This window comes from Eimeria mitis, genomic scaffold, assembly GCF_000499745.2.
Source record: "Eimeria mitis Houghton genomic scaffold, Emh_scaff4383, whole genome shotgun sequence".
Classification (NCBI taxonomy): domain Eukaryota; phylum Apicomplexa; class Conoidasida; order Eucoccidiorida; family Eimeriidae; genus Eimeria; species Eimeria mitis.
The window spans coordinates 2,974-3,351 of NW_013572699.1; the positions used below are offsets into that span (position 1 = coordinate 2,974).

At 58.5% G+C, this 378-nt stretch overlaps 1 protein-coding gene across 1 annotated transcript in view; it reads left to right on the top strand.

Annotated features, from left to right (window-relative positions):
* Positions 1-378, top strand: part of EMH_0074700 (uncharacterized protein) — a gene marked incomplete at both ends in the record, with an annotated part of 2,124 nt that overhangs the window by 467 nt on the left and 1,279 nt on the right. The window lies entirely within an intron of this gene.

Genomic DNA, 378 nt, shown 5'->3' on the forward strand with positions numbered 1-378 from the left:
GTGCTGCTGCCGCTGCTGGTGCTGCTGCTGCTGCTGGTGCTGCTGCTGCTGCGGTATACGTACACCGCAGCAAAGTGCCATATTAAGGGAAACAGCAGCAAACACAGCAGCAGCATAGCAACGCCAGCTGCAGCAGCAACAGCACAGAATGCTCCTTCAGCCACAAAACAACAGCTAGAGCAGCAGCAGCAGCGACAGTAGCAGCAGCAACCACCACAACAGCAGCAACAAAACCAGCAGCAGCAGCAACAGCAGCAGCAGCAGCAGCAGCAGACCTCTGAGACCTCGACGAAGCACCGCCCAGATGTTCGGGGCCATCGTCATCCAGCAGCCGCTCTGTATAGTTAGTCCTCAGCGGGGCCCTCACACTGCAGCAGC